The sequence below is a fragment of the Podarcis raffonei genome, chromosome 7 (assembly GCF_027172205.1).
Source record: "Podarcis raffonei isolate rPodRaf1 chromosome 7, rPodRaf1.pri, whole genome shotgun sequence".
Classification (NCBI taxonomy): Eukaryota; Metazoa; Chordata; class Lepidosauria; order Squamata; family Lacertidae; genus Podarcis; species Podarcis raffonei.
This window is the reverse complement of record NC_070608.1, coordinates 6218581-6240528: the sequence shown is the minus strand read 5'-3', so window position 1 is coordinate 6240528 and position 21948 is coordinate 6218581. Positions and strand designations below refer to the sequence as shown.

General features: G+C 48.0%; 1 protein-coding gene across 1 annotated transcript in view; it reads right to left on the bottom strand.

Moving 5' to 3' along the window:
• The window catches only part of PTP4A3 (protein tyrosine phosphatase 4A3), a 100198-nt gene that overhangs the window by 62609 nt on the left and 15641 nt on the right, over nt 1-21948 (bottom strand). Inside the window, exon 2 of the mRNA XM_053395185.1 lies at nt 16420-16542. The gene's annotated coding sequence lies outside the window, so the exon portion shown is untranslated. The remainder of the gene's footprint in view (nt 1-16419; nt 16543-21948) is intronic.

Genomic DNA, 21948 nt, shown 5'->3' with positions numbered 1-21948 from the left:
ACTGGGTTTCCAACACAGCACGTGCAAATCTGTGGTTCTGCAAAGGGCCTGCCTCAACATCCAGCTGGAAGGGACTCGCAGGGCAGAGCATAATGAATTGGATGGGTGCCATAAAAAAGGTAAAGGATCCCTGGACGGTTCAGTCCAGTCAAAGGTGAATACGGGGTTGCGGCGCTCATCTCGCTTTCAGGATGAGGGAGTTGGCGTTTGCCCACAGAAAGCTTTCCGGGTCATGTGGCCAGCAGGACTAAACCGCTTCTGACGCTACGCGGCACCGTGACGGAAACCAGAGTGCACGGAAACGCCGTTTACCTTCCTGTCACAGTGGTACCTATTTATCTACTTGCACTGGTATGGTGCTGGAGGAGACTCTTGAGAGTCCCATGGACTGCAAGAAGATCAAACCTATCCATTCTGAAGGAAATCAGCCCTGAGTGCTCACTGGAAGGACAGATCCTGAAGCTGAGGCTCCAAGACTTTGGCTATCTCATGAGAAGAGAAGACTCCCTGGAAAAGACCCTGATGTTGGGAAAGATGGAGGGCACAAGGAGAAGGGGACAACAGAAGACAAGATGGTTGAACAGTGTTCTCGAAGCTACCAGCATGAGTCTGACCAAACTGCGGGAGGCAGTGGAAGACAAGAGTGCCTGGCGTGCTCTGGTTCATGGGGTCACGAAGAGTCGGACACAACTAAACAACAACAACAACAACAACAACTGGTATGTTTTCGAACTGCTAGGTTGGCAGGAGCTGGGACAGAGCAATAGGAGCTCACTCCATCACAGGGATTCGAACCGCCGACCTTCAGATCAGCAAGCCCAAGAGGCTCTGTGTTTTAGACCACAGCACCACCCGCTCCCTTTGGAGGAGTGCATCCTGTATGGAGAAGAACTGGTCAAGTTCACAGAGACCTGGCCCCAAAGCCAATGGGCCACCCATTCCTGTGACCCAGTGTTTGTATCAGACATATACAGTACACATGTGTACACACACACACACACACACACACACACACAGCAGAGACAAAAGACCAACCTCAATGACCCATCTCCAATTGACCAATGTCAAGCAAACCTATCCGAGGAGCAAACTTCCAACGAAACTCTACATGATGTGCTCTCAGCTGGCAGAAATTTCAAATCACCCCACTGAGAAGAAGTCTTGAGGGCTGTTCTGCCTGGGCAGGATCCAAATTGGAAGCTTACTTCCCATGCTAAACTGACTCTGATTAAACCACACTTTGCTAGCCAACAATGAGCACGCTGCAATTTTCAGGTGCCTGAGTAAGCAGGCGCCTGGGGATTTTCCAACCCGGATAATTCGTCTGCGATATATTCTGGAAAGTCGTCGGCTCTGCATTTGGACACCTCTTTTGGCACACTGCCTCCTGAGAGGAAGGGGCAGGTTTCTGTTTCCATTCTTGATACAACCGGGTGCCAATCTGAATCAAGATGGCGGAGGGAGCTTTTCAGAACGGAACTGATTTTCACCGGCGATTTCAAAATCAAATCTTCTGGTTTCTGGGAATTCCCATGCGATGCCAGGCACAAGGCCACCAGTTGAATAAATAAAAATAAACAAACTGGTAAGAGCAAGAGACTTTGCAGCCTGTCTCAAAATGGCTTGGTTCTGGTTTAAGAGCATGCTCTGAAGGGGCAGAACAGGCCTGAAAATCACATCCTCCTTTCAAATAGTTCATGGGATTTAACAGGCAAGAACAAAACGAAAAGCAAACACAATGCTTGACCCAAAACTGCGAAGTTTAAGGGGGTTTGTTGTTGTTTTTTTGCATACACACATCTTTAACTTGGCATATAACTACAGTGGTACCTCGGGTTAAGTACTTAATTCGTTCCGGAGGTCTGTACTTAACCTGAAACTGTTCTTAACCTGAAGCACCACTTTAGCTAATGGGGCCTCCAGCTGCCGCTGCGCCGCTGGAGCACGATTTCTGTTCTCATCCTGAAGCAAAGTTCTTAACCTGAAGCACTATTTCTGGGTTAGCGGAGTCTGTAACCTGAAGCGTATGTAACCTGAAGTGTATGTAACCTGAGGTACCACTGTATACTGAACTAAGACTGCTGGTGTCTATTAGTACCAAAGATTCCAAGATAGGCTGCGACAATTTTCATTTAAATGCACACCTGAAGTCACGTTGTTGACTTCAACAGCACACCTGCTAGCGTTTATTCTGGTATTAGTAACAGATCTGCAGTACTGAGCCTCTCGGAAGGCTACCTGTCAAACAAGGCTTGGACCCTGCAAGACGTATTGGTTATTTCCCCCAGCATTCCTGCAGAAACGCGAGATCACCTTGCACCCTTTTTATCTGCTTTCTCAAGGCCTCGCAATGAGATTAAACACGGTGGCCAACTTTCACAGTTCTGTGCACACATCACTTAAATATAATCACTTCCCACACACTTGCAAATCAGTATTTCTGCCAATAAGCTCCCCTCTTTCTGAATAATTCTGCTGACGCAGGCGGTGCGTTGTTGTCAGAAAGCTGAGAGGGAGGTAAAAGTAGGAGGCGATGCCCATTGCTGGTAAAAAACCAAGGGGGGGGGGGAGAATGCCATTTCCTGCAAAGTTAGGAACAAAAGCTGCTTTTGTGCCAGCAAAACCACTCCACCAATCCCTGACCTCATCTCAGTGCTATTTGCCTGAACAGAAGCCAAGGGGGAATGACAGCCGTGCCGAACAGGCCCAATACCATGATGTCAAGAACAAAAGATCAACCGTCACAGGAACCATCTAGAACTATCTAGAAATGCAAATGGCACCAACTTGACTCGCTGCCTGGCATGTCCACAGAGTGGGCGATAGTTGCAGAGCAAGGAGCTGAAGAAGGCAGCATTCGGTAGAGCATGAGACTTGATCTCAGGGTTGAGGGTTTGAGCCCCATGTTGGGCAAAAGATTCCTGCATTGCAGCAGGTTGAACTAGATAAGGGTTTCCCAAACTTGCGTCTCCGGCTGTTGTTGGGGCTACAACTCCCTAACTCAGCAGGACCAGCAGTCAGGGATGATGGGAGTCGTGAGGCAGACATCAAAACTCTGAAGATCCAAAGCAGCAGGGCTGTTTCTGGCCTTGCAAATTCCTCCGTTGAACCTAAACACAATAGGTTAAAGGTAAAGGGACACCTGACCATTAGGTCCAGTCACGGACGACCCTGGGGTTGTGGCGCTCATCTCGCTTTACTGGCCGAGAGAGCCGGTGTACAGCTTCCGGGTCATGTGGCCAGCATGACTAAGCCGCTTCTGGCGAACCAGAGCAGCGCACGGAAACGCCGTTTACCTTCCCACCGGAGCGGTACCTATTTACCGTATTTTTCGCTCTATAGGACACACTTTTTCCCCTTCAAAAATGAAGGGGAAATGTGTGTGCGTCCTATGGAGCGAAGACGCCATAGCCCCGCGACCCTCTCCCGGCTGGAGAGGTGACGCGTGGCTATGGCAGGAGCCTCCATAGCCGCGCGTCGCCTCTCCAGCTGGGAGAGCGCACACAGGGCTAAAGCAGCCCCCCGCGACCCTCTCCCAGCTGGAGAGGTGACGCGTGACTATGGCAGCAGCCTCTCTGCTGCGCCTTTCCACTGCTCCCTGACCTGCTCTTTGGGGCTGGTGGTGGGCTTCCCCCCGCCAGCCCCAAAGAGCAGGTCGAAAGGAACCTGAAGCCTGGAGAGCGAGAGGGGTCGGTGTGCATTGACCCCTCTCGCTCTCCAGGCTTCCAAGGTAGCTGCCTGAACGCACCTTAAACGGCACCTTGTTTTAGAGCGGGAAAACAAGAGGGGGAAAATTCTCCCCCTCTCTGCGCAGCTGCCTCCTGCCGCTTCGCTGAAGGGGCGCTGGGCAGAGCGCGGAAGAATTTTTTCCCCTTGTTCTCCCCCCTCTAAAACAAGGTGCGTCCTATTGTCCAGTGCGTCCTATGGTGCGAAAAATACGGTATCTGCTTGCACTTTGACGTGCTTTCGAACTGCTAGGTGGGCAGGAGCAGGGACGAAGCAATGGGAGCTCACCCCGTCACAGGGATTCGAACCACCTACCTTCTGATCGGCAAGTCCTAGGCTCTGTGGTTTAACCCACAGCGCCACCCGCATCCCACAGCGCCACAGTCTGCAAATGACTTTCAAAAACGCCCATTATAAAAATAAAATAAAATACTTAGCTTTGTGTTGCAACAAACTCTCCTGAGATCCTGAACGCTAAAGAACGCCACTTGGGACATTTGCGGACTAAAAGAGGGAGAAGAAAACTGCAAGACAGAGCACGAAAGTGAAGTGTAGCTGCCGAAGATTCGGGGTTCAGTACTGCTTGCTCCAAGATCCCTTGCAACAGCTCCTCAAGCTCTGCCCTAGTGGAGCCCAACCAAAAAAGGTGACCACTTTGAATCTTTTAATTTGGAAGCCATCCATTGAATGTGAACTTTGGAAGAATTGGGACAGATAAACGGAAGTAATTCTTCATGTGGAAATTGCTCCTCTCAGTCTCCTCTTTTCCAAGCTCAGCACACCCAACTCCCTCAAACGTTCCTCCTAGCAGGAGTGCCCAAACTTTTTTTTCCAAAGAGGGCCAGATTTGACGGAGAGAACATGCGTGAGGGCCGACCAAAGTTGAGCCTTTTTAAGGATTTTACCCCAAAGTTGACCATCTTGGTCCCACCTTGACTGCACATGTTCCAGCTTGTTGACATCCTCCTTAAATTGTGCCGCCCAGAACCCAGAACTGGGCGCAGGTCTCCAGCTGGGATATGCCCAAGGTCAAATAGAGAAGGATGAACGAAGATGAGGGAAGAATCATAGAATTGTAGAGCTATAAGGGACTCTTGAGGATCATCTTAGCCCAACCCCCTTGAAATTCAGGAATATGCAGCTGTCCACAGGGGGAATCGAACCTGTGACTGTGGCGTTACCAGGCACTGTGCTCTAACCAACTGAGCTATCGTTTTTTGCTCTGTCCCAACAAGGCCACCTCACACCTTGAACGTTCCCCAAAAAAGGAATCCAACAATCTGCTGGAGGAAGGAAACTTTTTCACCATTTCTTTTGGTTAACTGGTCCAAAAGCTGCAGGGCTTAGGAGAACACAAGGTCCAGAAGGGAAAGTCTTTGGCAGGAACAGTTTCTTCTAACCCACCCAGACAGCCCTTTTCTCCTGTGATGAAACAGAGAACCCTTCATTTAATACCACGAAAGGCACAGGGGGGTCACGCGAGGTGAAGAACGCTAGCATCCCGCTCAGAGAGGGAGCACCTGACTCAAGCTAATAAAATTAGAGGGTAGGGGAATACAGGTGGGGAATACCCTCCCTTGCGAACGTTTACCTGCTTAGAGGAATATAGCCGACGGGGACTAGGTAAGACGAGGCCAACTTTTGGATGATGGAAAGTGGGTAGTATTCTACGTTGCAAAATAGGCTCTGAAGCTCCAGGAATAAAATAATAATAATACTCGTATTTTGCATTTTTAATCCAGCAGGCAAAAAGCATAAAACAGGATTATCTTCCTGCTGCGCTGCCAAAACGCAACAAGTTCGGTCAGGAATAATAAAGATGATGCACTGCTTGCTGCTAGGGGTGCCAAGCGACTGGAGTCCCCGCCTTCACTCCCAGATATAAAGGCAGAAACCGCATTTCCGCTGGTTCTAGCCCAGGGGTCAGCAAACTTTTTCAGCAGGGGGCCGGTCCGCTATCACTCAGACCTTGTGGGGGGTCGGACTACATTTTGAAAAATATATTTGAAGGGTGGAAAAAAACGAAGGAATTCCTATGCTCCACAAATAACCCAGATGGAGGGCACAAGGAGAAGGGGACGACAGAGGACGAGATGGTTGGACAGTGTTCTCGAAGCTACTAACGTGAGTTTGACCAAAGTGCGGGAGGCAGTGGAAGACAGGAGTGCCTGGCGTGCTCTGGTCCAGGGGGTCACGAAGAGTCGGACATGACTAAACAACAAAGCAGTGTGTTAGAATTTCTCCAACTCTGCAGTCCTGAGCATTTACATGGGGAATGCACATGTGAAGAGCACCTCTCCTGGTATGTCCCACGGAGGGCCTTATGGTCTTCAAACAAAAACATCTTGGAAGTCCCCGGTCACAGGGAGGTTAGGCTGGCCTCAACCAGAGGCAGGGCTTTTTCAGCCGTGGCCCCGATCTGGTGGAACGCTCTGTCACAAGAGACTAGGGCCCTTCGGGACTTAACATCTTTCCGCAGGGCCTGCAAGACAGAGTTGTTCCACCAGGCCTTTGGCCAAGGCACAGTCTGACCCCCTCTCTCCTTCTGTAATCCTCATAGAACTGTAGCCCAATGGTTGCCATTAATTTGATTCTGAATTGATTTTAGAATGTATTTCAATTAATTGATTGTGATTTTATGTAAACTGTGTTACTTTTACTGTTGTTAGCCGCTCTGAGACCAGCTTCGGCTGGGGAGGGCAGGATATAAATAAAATTTTATTATTATTATTAACACCTGAAAGTGGTTTTGCACGGACAATTGTGCGCGAGCTCAAGAAACGAACGCCCCCATGCGTCACCCGGCGAGATTTCAAATTTGGGCGCCACCACAGAGCTGTAAGAAGCACCACAAGCTTCAGGGTCCCGCGCCCTTTCAGCTGCACATTGGTGGCGCTTGCCGTGACGTTGGCAGAATTCCAAGTTCCCCGGGTAGGAACGCACAGTGCGCCTGCCTGCCGCATTAAAATCAGAAGCGACCTATGGTGACATTTAACTTTTGAGGCCACATAGACACAAGGAACATGCTCCGCGCATGCAGAAACCATGCCAGTCTCCCCGACACGCAGGCCGTCCAATCCTACGCCCTTGGCAACGGACGGCAGCGCCAAGAACTCAAGAATGACTGGCTGTTTCTCTGTCTCTCTCTCTCACACACTGGCTGTTTGCAGATTTCCTGGTCTGCATCTGGGCTGTCAACCAGAAACGGAAAGTAGGTTACTGTCTCATCATCCGCCCGGGCCTCTGACTCGAATCTTCAAGTGCCTTTTGCAATTCAGCCGGAGCAGCGCTCACAGCGACAATGAGACCGTGAGGCCGCAAAACAACACACACACACAAAAGCTGCTGCGATTTTGCTTTCTTTGCAAGCCAGGAATATTCACGTGGAATATTTTAAAGGCAGCAAAGGCAGGCAATTTAGATTTTGCAAATTCCCATGCAAACCATACTTTGAACTCCTTTTTTAAATTTTTACTGGAAATTTTATTTAAAACATAACATAAACCCCCACCCCCCAATACAGAAATCCACCCTCATTAAACGTGAACATAACATACAATGAGCATAACACACAACAATACAAACAACCAAACAAAAGACTTCCTTTATCCTCTTTTACTTCTTACAAACCGTTTCCTCTATGAATAATTATTAAGATTTTTGTATCCACAAAGTCTCCTGCAGACATTAATCGAAACAAGTCCAGGTATGTATTTTGGGGCACTGTTTCGTGAAGTATTCTCTACATACCTCGAACTCCAAATGTGCTCTGATCGGAACAGAATCGCATTTTGAATTTTGAACTTTTTGCGATACGACGCAACACTCAAAAAAGTGTGCCCACCCCCAAAATAGGGGAAAATTACGTAAAGAAATGCACACAAGGAGGGAAGTGTGTTCAGTTCTTCGCTGCCTCCCGTGGCCCATCTAGTCCAGCAGCCTGTGGGAAACCGGCAAGAGCAGGATTCGAACACAAGACCCCTCTTCTCTCCAGTGGTTTCCAGCAGCTGATATTCAGAAGAATTGCTGCCTCTGACGGTGGAGGCACAACGCAGCCATCCTGGCTAGCAGCCACTGAGAGCCCTTTTCCTCCTCCACAATTTTTCCCAATCCTCTTTTAAAGCCATCCAAGTTGGAGCTGTCCTGTGGGAGGGAGTTCCACAGGTTAACGATGCACCTAATTAGGCTTCCTGCAGGCTCACAGCCTTGGGCTGTGCTTCTTGGGGCGAGCATGAAACGTGTTGACTCCAAGGAGCTTGAGTTGACGTGCATAGTTATTCCCCTTCCTTGTTAAATCCCACCAACAGCTCTGTGAGTTGGGTTAGGCTCAGAGCAACTGGCGAACAGCCACCCAGCAAGCTTCATGCCCGAGTGAGGATTTGAACTCCGGTCTCCCAGTTCCTGCTCCGAAAACTCTAGTCACTACGCAGCACCTCCTCTCACTTTTCACAGATATCTGGTGCTTGGCAAAGCACGGACCTTTCTCGAGTTCTCTGCACGCAAAGGTGCCACACGACACTTGTCCCGCATTCGCAAAAAAAGTGGTCTGACAATGTAGCAGCTCCCATTACCCTTTGGAACTCTCTGCCTCTTGACTCCAGGCAGGGATCTTCCGCGAACTCCATTCGTCGCCTGCTAAAAGCATTTTTGCTTAGGCAAGTCTGCCCAGATATTCAGAATCCCAGTGTGTGTGTGTGTGTGCGCGCGCGGTTTTCTTAGGTCACTGCTGGCTTCAATTCTTTGAACGTTTTGTTTTCACTAATAATTTTGTTTTATAATTAAGTGTTTTAAATTTGTTGTTAGCCACCCTGAGCCCAGTTTTTGAACTGGGAAGGGCGAGGTATATATAAAAATTATTATTATTATTATTATTATTATTATTATTATTAATAAAACGCTTTGAGGTTGTTGGTTTTTTTTTTTTTTTACAATCAAGCAGTATGTAGATTTTATGAAATAAATCAGGGGTCAGCAAACTTTTTCAGCAGGGAGCCGGTCCACTGTCCCTCAGACCTTGAGGGGGGCTGGACTATATATTTTTTTGGGGGTGGGGAAATGAACGCATTCCTATGCCCCACAAATAACCCAGAGATGCATTTTAAATAAAAGGACACCTTCTACTCATGTAAAAACACACAGATTCCCGGATCGTCTGCGGGCCGGATTTAGAAGGAGATTGGGCCGGATCCGGCTACCCGGGCCGGATCCTACCCATGAAATAAACAAATACAGAACTGGTTGGAGGGGAGAAGGACAAGCACAGGCTATGGGGGTTACCTGTTCGGTCAAGATATGGGGGCACCTGGAGATATAGTTGGGGCCAGTGTGTGGGGATAAAGACAGTTTCGTGTCTGTAAATGCACCAATGGTCAGATTAGCAGAGAGGAGAGGTTTCCAAACCTCAAAGCCCTAGAATGCCTCCAGGATTCAAGCAGATACCAGCATATTTGCAAAGCTGCTGAATGTGATTTCTTAAATGTTAGCAGCTCTTATCTGGAGAGAGACAGAGAAGGGAGGGGAACACAGAGAGACGAGGGGGGGAAAAGAGAAAAACAGGATGAAACACAGATGCTGAAAACTTGTGGCTGCAGACCCTTGATAATTGCCGGTTAAACAGCAAAACAGGAAACTAACAGCTTATACCTGTGTGTGAGAATGGTGCTGTTTCTTTCCACTATCCAAAAAAAGAATCACACATACAGCTGTTAAGAGACTTTTGTCAAGGCAACTGCCACCCAGAACGCCCCCCCCGCTCACATTTAAAAATCACTTCCCCTTTGTCACAGCCAATTCTGAAATGCAAAACTCTTTTTTCTTTAAAAAGCGCTTAACGCCGCACATCTGCTTACATTTTTAATTCTATTTGCATGAAGAGCAGAATCCTTGGAGAAATGCAAATATCTTACAGGAAAAGAAGCCTACTTGAGCGGAGCAGAACTCGGAAAAGGTGAGGGGGGCCTTTGCTTTCGCGATGGTTTCGGCGCTTACGGTAAAACCCGGCTGGTGTACAAGAAATGGAAAAAGTCCCTGCAAATGTGTGGTTAGCGTTTGAGGACGTCAAAACTGCAGGCGGGCAGTTAATGAGCACCTGACACACCTCGGTGTCTTATTTACTTTTTGATTCATTCAGAATATTGTTTCTCTTTAATATCAGGACCTGCTGATGGCATTGGGCAAGGATCTCTCCCCACCCTCCACAACAGCATTGCAAAAATAGCCATCTCAACCCACTTCCAACGTTTACGCTCACGCAATGAAGGGTTAGGGACGCGGGTGGCGCTGTGGGTTAAACCACAGAGCCTAGGGCAGCAAACCAGAGGCCTGCGGCAAGCAGGATTCGAACACAAGAGCCCCCTCCTTTCCCGCAACCAGTATCTGGAAGCATTTCTGCCTCCAACTGCGGAGGTACACAGCACAACCATCATGGCTAGTAGCCATCAATAAGACTTCTCCACAGAGCTGTCCAATCCGCTTTTAAAGCCATCCCATTTGGGATGGCTTTAAAAAGCAATGACAAACCTAGACAGCATCTTAAATAGCAGAGACATCACCTTGCCAACAAAGGCCCGTATAGTCAAAGCTATGGTTTTCCCAGTAGTGATGTATGAAAGTGAGAGCAGGACCATAAAGAAGGCTGATCGCCGAAGAATTGATGCTTTTGAATTATGGTGCTGGAGGAGACTCTTGAGAGTCCCATGGACTGCAAGAAGATCAAACGTACCCATTCTTAAGGAAATCAGCCCTGAGTGCTCACTGGAAGGACAGATCCTGAAGCTGAGGCTCCAATACTTTGGCCACCTCATGAGAAGAGAAGACTCCCTGGAAAAGACCCTGATGTTGGGAAAGATGGAGGGCACAAGGAGAAGGGGAAGACAGAGGATGAGATGGTTGGACGGTGTTCTCAAAGCTACCAGCATGAGTTTGACCAAACTGTGGGAGGCAGTGGAAGACAGGAGTGCCTGGCGTGCTCTGGTCCATGGGGTCACAAAGAGCCAGACATGACTAAACAACTAGACAAACAACAGTTGGGTGGGCCCCTCCTGCAGCAGCGACTTCCGCAGATTAACCACGTTCTGTGCCAAGGAGGATATTCTTTTTACCTGTCCTTGACTCTTCAGCATTCGGCTGCCTGGATCTCCCCTGCTTTCTCCTCCCCGAGCCTTATCACTTACCGGCAGATTTGCAGCCGTCGGCATGCTTTCGATCCGGCGCATAAGAGGGAGAGAGAAAGACTTTCCCTAAGAGTCAGACGGGGCTGTTTGCGTATCCCTGCCAGACGAACAGCCCTGCTCTTCCAGCTGCAGTGGGAGAGAAGGAGAGCCTACAGAGTGCGAGAGGAAAAGGGGAGGACACCGGTATAGCAAGATCCTTATCAGAAGGTCATTTGTTTGCCTCTCGCAGGAGCAGCTGTGGGAAAGAGAGCGCACCTCCTGTGCACTCAGCCTGCACCGCCAACAGCGACACGGCCTCCCTGCCTCTGGCACCAGGTGCGCGGCTCCAGTTTGGCAGCTTCCTGGCAGGGCAAGAACCTGTTTGAGGTTCTCCTGCTTCCCCCACCGAGCCACAGAGATCAGCACTTTGATCCCAGGCCTGCCAACTGCACCTCGGAGTCTGTGGCAAACAAGCAGCCAACCCTGTGGCTGCAGGTCCCTGATGAATGGATTTAATCAAGCCCGGTCATATTTGGCAGAGCTCGCTGGCACGCGGAATGCTGCCTGTTTCGAAAGGCCGGGCGCGCATTGCAAACTTGAATTGATGAGAGAGAACCTGATTATATACCATAGAAGACCGGTCCCGAAAGACCTACATTGGCTCCCAGTGTAGCCTTATTGGAGTTCACCGATTGGGTCTGCGTTGCTCCAGGACAGGAAACTGGTGCAGTTTAAAACTGCCTGCACAGTAAGTTTTTGGATTTTGGGAAACCCATTCCTTCACCGGTACGTTTCCAAGCACAATTCAAAGTGAGGTCCAGCGCCGAGGGCCTTCTGGCAGTTCCCTCATTGCAAGAAGCAAAGCTACAGGGAACCAGGCAGAGGGCCTTCTCGGTAGTGGTGCCCGCCCTGTGGAACGCCCTTCCAGCAGATGTCAAAGCAATAAACAACTACCTGACATTCAGAAGACATCTTAAGGCAGCCCTGTTCAGGGAAGTTTTTAACGCGTGATATTTTACTGTATTTTTGGTTTCTATGGAAGCCGCCCAGAGTGGCTGGGGAGGCCCAGCCAGATGGGCGGGGTATAAATAATAAATTATTATTATTATTATTATTATTATTATTATTATTATTATTATTATTATTATTATTATTGGTGCTAACCTTGAAAGCCCTAAATGGCCTCGGCCCAGTATATCTGAAGGAACCCTGACAAGACAGAAGTACTGTTTTGGGGGGACAGGGGGCGGGCAGGTGTGGAGGACTCCCTGGCCCTGAATGGGGAAACTGTGCCCCTGAGGGACCAGGTGCGGAGCCTGGGAGTCATTTTGGACTCACAGCTGTCCATGGAGGCACAGGTTAATTCTGTGTCCAGGGCAGCTGTCTACCAGCTCTATCTGCTACGCAGGCTGAGACCCTACCTGCCCGCGGACTGTCTTGCCAGAGTGGTGCATGCTCTGGTTATCTCCCGCTTGGACTACTGCAATGTGCTCTATGTGGGGCTACCTTTGAAGATGACCCAGAAACTGCAATTAATCAAGAATGCAGCAGCTAGACTGGTGACTGGGAGTGGCCGCCAGGACCATATAGCACCGGTCCTGAGAGATCTTCATTGGCTCCCAGTACGTTTCCGAGCACAATTCAAAGTGTTGGTGCTGACCTTGAAAGCCCTGAACGGCCTTGGTCCAGTATACCTAAAGGAGCATCTCCACCCTCATCGTTCTGCCCAGACACTGAGGTCCAGCGCTGAGGGCCTTCTGGCGGTTCTCTCACTGCGAGAAGTGTTGTGCTGTAGACTGTATCACTATGGAGAAGCTCATTCAGGCACTGATTCAAGAGTAGTACAGGGATCCGAAAATCAACAGTGACTGTTCGAAACTAGTAGAATCCACGCCAAACCATGTTCAAATGCTGCTTAAAAATAACAGAGGTCATATCCATTACTGGGACGCGGGTGGCGCTGTGGGTTAAACCACAGAGCCTAGGACTTGCCGATCAGAAGGTCGGCGGTTCGAATCCCCGCAACGGGGTGAGCTTATGTTGCCCGGTCCCTGCTCCTGCCAACCTAGCAGTTCGAAAGCACGTCAAAGTGAAAGTAGATAAATAGGTACCACTCTGGCGGGAAGGTAAACGGCATTTCCGTGCACTGCTCTGGTTCTCCAGAAGCAGCTTAGCCCTGCTGGCCACATGACCCGGAAGCTGTACGCCAGCTCCCTCGGCCAATAAAGCGAGATGAGCGCCGTAACCCCAGAGTCGGTCACGACTGGACCTAATGGTCAGGGGTCCCTTTACCTTTACCTTTTATCCATTACTAATGTACATATATGTGAGTTTTGTACATGTATATGTGAGTTTCGTACAATAAACTACATGGTTTGTTTCATTTAATTTGCACAAGGGTGTAACTGGGGATGGGCAGAGAAGAAAAGCAAGAGTTGGGGAGGGAGGGGAGGGGAGCAAGACCCCCCCAACCCTCCCCACTATGAACATACAACCCCCCGCAGTCTCTTAAAGCCCCCCAGCAGAAAGGGCCTCCCTTAATCTGCCAGCAACCGAGGCTGTGTGGAAGTATTTAAGATTTAAGCTCTCATCAGGGACACGTTTTGCCAACTCCGCTATTCCCCAGCGCTGTTCCAATTTAATGCTGCGCCCACTTTCTCTCCCTGCTTCGGTGCTGCGGCTGCATTTCTGATGTGGTTTAATAGCTTGCTTTGAAATTCAAATCGCCAGCTGAGTCGAGGGGGGTGGTCCCTTGCGGCGCAGGATCCTTCCACCGTTCTCAGTAACGTGCGCCTCAAAATGAGGCACAGGGATTTGCGTGTTCCCTTAAGCACGTGTGATGCATTACACACAAACAACGCCACACGCCTGCTTTCAAGTTTTCAATGAATCCCTTCCATACTGGACCCGTAACTGAATACACAGGAACAGATACGCTAAACGGGCACACCCTCCGTCTTGTTTATTTCTGTTCCGAGCTAAGCAATTTTGCCTTTTGCACACTGTATCGGTAAGTTTCTCAAGACAGCACGGTTGTCTTTGCCGTAGGCTTGGCACAACTGTCAGCAGAAAGGCCACATATTTCAAATTGCATTGCCCTGCTCACGAATTTTGCTTGACCCATCTTCAAAAACGGACTCCTTCGGCAATTGCCACTTCTATCCCTGTTCCAATTCCATTTTTTAAAACGGAAAATGACAACTTAGTTATTTCTTACGTTTCCAACCCACCTTTCCTCCAGGCAGCTGAAGATGGTGCGTATCATCGTCCCCTCTTGAATTTATCCACACAGCAACCCTGAGTAATAGGCTGGACTGGAAGACAGTGAGTCAGGATTCGAACCCTGGTCTCCCAGGTCTTAGTCCAGCACATTTAAATATTACACCACCCTGGCTCTGGTGGGCTGACAACGTGGACTCTCCAAAATAAAAATCGAAAGAGAAGAAGTGCCCAGGGGGTCGTTCACAGGAACTTTGTTTAACATTGCTAAGTTATATTTTCCAGCTCCTTGCAACTGTTGATTTCTGTGTTTCACAGTTAAGCTGGTTACAAAAATCAAATCAGTTCAAGCGCCCAGGCTGCTGAGGATTCAATAATCTTGTGCATTGCTCCAATATAGTTAAGGCTTTTAAAAAACACTTGACCAAATGATTTTGGCTTGTATCCAACTCGCAATGCAATTACCACTAGTTCCCACCAAAGTAGTCTTCCTTGCTCCAACTCTGACATTCTTTAGAAAACTAACACACAAGGCAAGTCCACGAAAGTTAAGGCACAGTTACTAACCCCTAGGAACCAAATACCAAGTCATTTGTTGTGCAGGGGAACAAAATCACGTCGCGCGTTCCTGACCGATAACCCGGAGAACATTCCGCTCGCCTTAGGCGAGCGACGTAACAACATGGAAGCACTCTTGGGTATTTGGGATGTGTGGGGAACCTACTTCGCCCCGGGGGCCACATTCCTTGATTGAAAACCTTCTGAGGGCCGAATGCCATGGGCAAGGCCGGAGGCAATAGTGCGTGGGACAATGAATTGAAGCTTTTTCCTAAGTAGGCTAGTTTCCACAGACTGCAACCACGGAGCCACGTCAGAAAAAGAGCAATCTCTGCCCCAAGCTGCATACAAACTGGAATCCTGACACTGAGGGAGCCAGGAAAGGATAAGGGAGGAATAGGAAAAGGTTGCAAAGGATGAGTGCAAACCTGTCGTGGGGATGACTTTCAGATCAAGGGCCACATCCCCCCCCCCGGGGCCAGATGTCAGAGGCAAAATTCAGCACAGCAACGTAGGTCCTGAATGGGGTAACTGTGCCCCTGAAGGACCAGGTGTGCAGCCTGGGAGTCATTTTTGACTCACAGCTGTGCATGGAGGCGCAGGTCAATTCTGTGTCCAGGGCAGCTGTTTATCAGCTCCATCTGCTACGCAGGCTGAGACCCTACCTGCCTGCGAACTGAATCGCCAGAGTGGTGCATGCTCTAGTTATCTCCCGCTTGGACTACTGCAATGCGCTCTATGTTGGGCTACCTTTGAAGGTGACCCGGAAACTTCAACTAATCCAGAATACGGCAGCTAGACTGGTGACTGGGAGTGGCTGCCGAGACCATATAACACCGGTCTTGAAAGACCTACACTGGCTCCCAGTACGTTTCTGAGCACAATTCAAAGTGTTGGTGCTGACCTTCAAAGCCCTAAACGGCCTCAGTCCAGCGCCGAGGGCCTTCTGGCAGTTCCCTCGCTGCGAGAAGCCAAATTACAGGGAACCAGGGAGAGGGCCTTCTCGGTAGTGGCGCCCGCCCTGTGGAACGCCCTCCCAGCAGATGTCAAAGAGAAAAATAACTACCAAACTTTTAGAAGACATCCGAAGGCAGCCCTGTTTAGGGAAGCTTTTAATGTTTAATAGGTTATTGTATTTTAGTGTTTTGTTGGAAGCCGCCCAGAGTGGCTGGGGAAACCCAGCCAGATGGGCAGGGTATAAATAAATTATTATTATTATTATTATTATTATTATTATTATTATTATTATTAAAATCATTTTTCATTGGAGTACTTTCAACACACCCAAACACCTCTATTCTTTATATGGGGGGGGGGAGGCATGATCAGAGCTCAAGAACACCTGCCAGCCAGGTAGAAACATTCAAGGAGGATGTGAAGCCGGAGGAGGGCCAGGTACAGAAGACCAGAGGGCCACATTTGGGTGCTGGGATCCCTGCTTTCGGCCCTTAGGAACATGACGCACCTTCAGGTTGGTAAAAATACCTCCAAACACCAACACACAGGGCACCGCGTTTCAAAACTTCTTCCTACTCTAACACCACAGAGTCAAGACAGGAAACGCCCTCAAATCATTGCCCAGAATGCTGACCGTGGGCTGGACCCAAAACGATAAAATGGCAAGCAAAAGAAAGATGTGCAAATGTCAAAACTCCGTCAACATGGGGCGTGTGCATAGGAACAGTGTCAGGTGTGCTCCAGAGGCAGCTTGGACCACAACCATGTTGTTTTAATAATAAAAATAATAAAAATAACAGTTACTTACCTAAATCAGCACACGCATCCAAGAAATCTCCCAACAGATTCAAAAGCCGGGAGCAGTAAATTCATCGGCCTCCAACAAATTCCATGCTCAGCAGTTTTCCAGGTCACCATCGAAGCCCCACGCCTGTAAAGATATTGACAACAGGAACAATGATTTGTATTATTATTATTATGTTTTTAGATATGCTGTAAGCTGCCCAGACTACCTGGGGAAACCCAGCCAGATGGGCGGGGTATAAATAAAATAATATCATCTGCTACGATGGATCTTTAGGATTATCTTTAAAATGTTTAAAAAATTATTTACAGAAGTATTGTAAAATGTATGAATGCTGATGACATTGAAATAAAATGAAGGGGTTCTAGTAATAAGAGATAAAAATTTGAAATTATAAATTTGGGAGGTAAAATATATAAGGACAAAGTAGTAGGATACGAATTTGCTGAACTAATTGTTTAAAAGGGATATAAAAAAGGGAGGCGTGAGGAAGTCAGGAAAATAAGTTAATTGAAGATGAATAATTAGAAAAGAGTGATTTGTGTTTTTCTTATTCTATGTTTTGTGTGTTGATTGTTCTTTTTCCCCCCCTTGTTAAATGTTTGTATTTTATGTATTGTGAAAGTTTGTATTGTTGTGTTTTATATTTTCTCTGTGTTTTTATTGTTCTATTTTTCTATTGTTAAACTTAATAAAATATTATTTAAAAAAATAAAATAAAATCCACCTGTGCCCTAACCACCTAACTTGGCTCACTGTTCTGATCTCACTGTTCTCAAGCACATCACTGCAGGTTACAGACCAAAGTAGATGGTGCACTAGATATTGCCCCCTGCTACACAAAGCAGCCCAGTCCATTTAAAGGTTAGCAGAATTGCTTGAATTTAACACCTGCCAAAATCCCGACGTCCTAAACTGTATACTGTATTTTTCGCCCTATAGGACGAACTTTCCCCCCTCCAAAAATGAAGGGGAAATGTGTGTCCGTCCTATGGGGCGAATGCAGGCTTTCGCTGAAGCCTGGAGAGTGAGAGGGGTCAGTGCGCACCAACCCCTCTCGCTCTCCAGGCTTCAGGAAGCTATCCGCAAGCCTTGGGAGCCCGCGGGAGTTCCCGCCGGGTTCCCGAGGCTTGCGGATAGCAGCCTGCATCCCGAAGCCTGGGGCGCATTGAGCAGCGCGCCCTGGGCTTTGGGCAGATATCTGCAAGCCTTGGGAGACCGGCGGGAGTTCCCGCCGGGCTCCCAAGGCTTGTGGATAGCAGCCTGTTCTGGGGGCTGGGGTCGGGGGAAGCTCGGGCTTCCATCGCCCCAGCCCTGCTCCTGGGGGGGAAATAATTTTTTTTCTTTATTCCCCCCCCAAAAAAACTAGGTGTGCCCTATGGGCCGGTGCGCCCTATAGGGCGAAAAATACGGTATTTAAAAGCATGCTGCTCTTTTTTTTTCTTTTTTGGCCGCAAAGATTCTTCAACAAGCTGCGAGGCAAATGCATTCAACACAATCCTACGTAAAAATGCAGATTTGCAGGGAGAACAGAATGTACACGGATGGCACACACTTGACTTTTTAAAAATGGTCACGAAAGCTGCCTGAGATTCTATGGCAGACAACAACATAGAGATACTCAAAAATTGCTGTGGATTTCAGATGACACACATAATTTCCTGCAGTTAAGTAAGAAGACTCAAGGCTCTGCTTCACGGCAAAGTTTCTAAGCACAGGAAAACTGTTCAGAGAACACAAGGTTTTGCATGTTACATTCCATTTTGATATGGGGACTCTTGTCCCCAAGTTTAAGTAGTCGAGCGAGAATCATCCCCAACAGGTTTCTGTTCTGCGGAGCCCATGATCTCACCTTACGTGATGCTATGGTGAAAGCTGGGAAGTCAGATGAGGCAATACTTGCAAAACAACCTACAGCAATATAGCCAAACAGGAAGAGGCTAGATACAAGCAAGAAACACAGACTGCAATTCCTAGCAGAGCCACGTTCATCAGAATCAGAGTCCCCTCATTTTTCACTTGAAAAATAAGACTTTAAAGCAATATGGCCTGACAAAAAGCAACTAGACATTTCGTTTTGGGGGCTTCAGCCACTTAGCACCAAGATTATATATCCGAGTTTCTAACACTGTTGGTTTCTCATTCTAGGTTTGCTGCCTGAATGCAAGCCACAGTTTACCTGTTCAGACAACACACTAAACTATGGCTGAGCTAACTTAACAATGGTGTGGACTGACGCCTAGATTGGTTTACTGAACTTGGTCTGCTTCTCTGCATAGCTGTCAATTTTTCCCTTTTCTTGCGAGGAATCCTATTCGGAATAAGGGGATTTCCCTTAAAGAAAGGGAAACGTTGACAGCTATGCTTCTTTGCTATGACTAACGCTCTTTGAAAGCAGTGGAGGTGAACTTTATTTTCAACTAACCTCTATCAATTCAGCCTTTGGGACTTTGTCGTTATTAATCTTTCTTGGACTGAAACCACTCTTTTGCCAATTGCCAACCCGCATGTAATAAAGACAACGATTTGTTGTCTTACGATTCTGCTTGCTGTCCATGAAAACGTACAGAGACAGACAGAAATCCATTAATTTCATAATTGCACCTTGTCTCTAAACAGATACTTCTCTAGTGCATGACCAAACGTTTTGCATTATGTTCCTAACTTGTGAAAGAGGCATGCTGAGTTAAAACCTGCCCAGTGAGCATGCATATGCAAATACAGTGGTTCTCAAACTTTATTCTCAGGACCACATTTTAAGAATAAAAATCAGCTTGCACCACGCCAATTTTTTTTATTGATAAAAAATGCAGTTGAAAACAGAAAAGCAGCAACTCTTAGCAGTGCTTGATTTATAACATAGAACACAGTGACTTTATAGTATGATCACGGGACACCCAGAAAGTACAAAACAACGCAGCTACTTAAGAACATGAACCATTTCCAAAATATAATTATAAACGAGTCATCTCTAGCGCTCTGTTTGATAGCCGGTTCTGGGTCACAACCGGGACTGCAATCAGTATCACCTGACACTCTCTGCTCTCATTTTGAAAATAAGTATTTCATTCATGAAAAAAAGTTTCATTCTGAAAATAAATAAAAAATATGGGCAAGGACCAATTTATGCGCAGCCACGCACGCACGCTGAATCCAAAAGTGACTTTAAAAATGGCAAAAACGCCCCCCAAATAGCCCAGAAAGGTCAAAATAATGTGTAAAAACAGTGCCTAGTGATCCCACAAACCTTTGCAAGTGCAATTGCAGGGGTCCTTGTACTGACCATTGAGGGCTCTGGAGAGTTGGGATTTTGTGCAAGGAAGTTTGGAAGGAGCGACTGTGGCGGTGTTGTGCAAGTTGGATTTCAAAGGGGCAGAGGAACCAGAGACCAAATTGCAAACATGCGCTGGATTATGGAGAAAGCTAGAGAGTTCCAGAAAGACATCTACTTCTGCTTCATTGACTATGCAAAAGCCTTTGATTGTGTCGACCACAGCAAACTATGGCAAGTTCTTAAAGAAATGGGAGTGCCGGGTCACCTATGGACTGCAAGAAGATCAAACCTCTCCATTCTTAAGGAAATCAGCCCTGAGTGCTCACTGGAAGGACAGATCCTGAAGCTAAGGCTCCAAGAATTTGGCCACCTCATGAGAAGAGAAGACTCCCTGGAAAAGACCCTGATGTGGGCAAAGATGGAGGGCACAAGGAGAAGGGGATGACGGAGGACGAGATGGTTGGACAGTGTTCTCAAAGCTACCAGCATGAGTTTGACCAAACTGTGGGAGGCAGTGGAAGACAGGAGTGCCTGGCATGCTCTGGTCCATGGGGTCATGACATGAGAGTCGGACACGACCAAACAACAACAAACATCTTCCAAGACATTAATGCCCACTTACACCACAAAGAATTCATAACCCACCTACTTTCAGCAGCCAGAAGCACCATAGCCAGACACTGGAGAGACCAGTCAGGAGTAAGCCTGGACCAATGGTACTAAATAGTATGCGAAACAGCCCTACTAGAAAAATTAACCAATAAACTGTAACTGACACAGGGACAAATAGAAGAAGACGCCTTCACCCCGGTATGGCTCCCCTTTAACACATACACAGCCCAACAAGACAATGGCAATAATCCACTAACAGCATACAAATCAATATGGCTAACCTGACCCACAGCCAACCACAAATGAACAACCACACCCCAGGCCAACCAAAGGAACACAAGTAAACAGCAAAGAACCTGCACAAGCGACCCTGACACCAAACCCTACATATAGTAAAATAGAAACATCACCACCCGACCTCATCCCCACTCATCTTTCCCCCTTTTCTTCCCAACATCTCAACAAATGAAACTGATTTGTAAAAATGTTACATGGGGGAAAAAACATATGAGAGCGAGAGATTGCACACGCTTTTGTAAAACAAGAAAATCTTTAAGAAAAAAGAAAGCATCCTTTGTATATCGCTAGACAAAAAGACGGTGAAAGCACCTCTTGAAACCAGCATCTGTTGCCCTGCTCAGAAGTCTGCAGCTGTCTCTTCAAGGCCCGATAAAAGTGGGAGCTGCCTTCTCGAGTGCCGGGCCAAAGCAGTCCTCCCCTGCTAAGCCGCTACTACTAATCAGTTCAGCTCATTAACGGAGCCTCAGATCTCCCAGGTTTCCCAAGCTTTCCTCCCCGCTGCGCAGCAACAAGGACGCAGCTTGCAATTAGAAAGTGACGTTGCAAACAGCGTTAAGGCAGCCCTGCGCCTCGACTGAGTGCAGCGGCGCTGCAATGAGAAAAAGCTGCAGAGCGCGGGTTGTTTTTAGTTTAGAGGAGATGAAGAGGCAACAGGTTTGCGTGTCAACGCCCAAATAAAGACACAGTTCACACAACACTTTTGTTTTGGTTTTCGGCATAATTTTGGCCACAACTTTATTGAATTACAGTATGTGAGTGGTTGCTTAGGCATTGGTTAGCGACTATCTGTTCCCACATAGAGGCAGGAACAGAACTGACAACTGTAAGCCTGCGGAAGTCAGCCAGGGTAAACATTTTTGGGGAGAGACTACAGCTGGGTGCCAGGCTCTCACTTCTCCCTAAATGTTCCCAGGGGCTCTTGCGTGGCCCTAGGCCCTTGCCAGGGGTTTGGACAAGAGCATGGCGAGTCCCTGGATTCCTTTAACGGAATATCATTGCAGCAGCAGCATTGGAGGGGCACGCACAGCCAACCACATCCCCTTCACCAACCAAAATTAACCAATGCCTAACCGCAACCTTGGGACACGGGTGGCGCTGTGGGTCCAGTCGTGGCCGACTCTGGGGTTGCGGCGTTCGCTTTATTGGCCGAGGGAGCTGGCATACAGCTTCCGGGTCATGTGGCCAGCATGACTAAGCCGCTTCTGGCGAACCAAAGCAGCGCACGGAAACGCCGTTTACCTTCCCGCTGGAGCAGTACCTATTTGTCTACTTGCACTTTGACGTGCTTTTGAACTGCTAGGTTGGCAGGAGCAGGGACTGAGCAACGGGAGCTCACCCCGTCATGA